The sequence below is a fragment of the Penaeus monodon genome, chromosome 23 (genome assembly GCF_015228065.2).
Source record: "Penaeus monodon isolate SGIC_2016 chromosome 23, NSTDA_Pmon_1, whole genome shotgun sequence".
Classification (NCBI taxonomy): domain Eukaryota; kingdom Metazoa; phylum Arthropoda; class Malacostraca; order Decapoda; family Penaeidae; genus Penaeus; species Penaeus monodon.
In genome coordinates this window covers 44,130,757-44,131,263 of record NC_051408.1, presented here as the reverse complement: position 1 = coordinate 44,131,263, position 507 = coordinate 44,130,757, and the positions used below count along the sequence as shown (strand labels likewise).

Genomic DNA, 507 nt, shown 5'->3' with positions numbered 1-507 from the left:
GATTTCATCCTAGGACAAGCGTTACTGTGCCTGTTTTTTTCTTCTTCAAAGCCGAAAGAGCAGTTTCCCCTCTTCTCTTCTTCTTTCACTTCGACATAAATCTTATTTCTTCTTCTAATCTTTGTGTCTTTCTTTCACTACTCCCTACCCGGGCGAGCCCTCACTTATGCCAAATTCTATTTAAGATAAATCATGCCGACGTTTACATAAACCTTTGCTGGTTTATGCCAACGTGACTTATCATTCATGTCACTTATTGTTTTGAATGATATGATATGAACTTTTATTGTATATACTTTTACTGCTTTGCGATCATACTGACTTAGAATGATACTGACGTCAGCTTACCTGCGCCGCAGACTTCCCCCGAGCGAAAACAGAGAGAGTTCTCCTTCTCAGCAGGTGTTGCATCTGGAAACTAAATTTGCGAATTGCCAACCCGAGCACATTGGCATTCGTGGATAATATTCTTCGTAAATCACGGTTGTGATCATTATGAGGAAATTA

General features: G+C 39.8%; 1 protein-coding gene across 2 annotated transcripts in view; it reads right to left on the bottom strand.

The window, feature by feature from the left end:
* Nucleotides 1-411, bottom strand: part of LOC119588103 (carbohydrate sulfotransferase 3-like) — a 12,507-nt gene extending 12,096 nt beyond the window's left edge. For both annotated transcript variants that reach the window (XM_037936811.1, XM_037936813.1), the window contains exon 1: nt 349-411. The gene's annotated coding sequence lies outside the window, so the exon portion shown is untranslated. The remainder of the gene's footprint in view (nt 1-348) is intronic.
* Between the last annotated feature and the right edge of the window lie 96 nt (nt 412-507).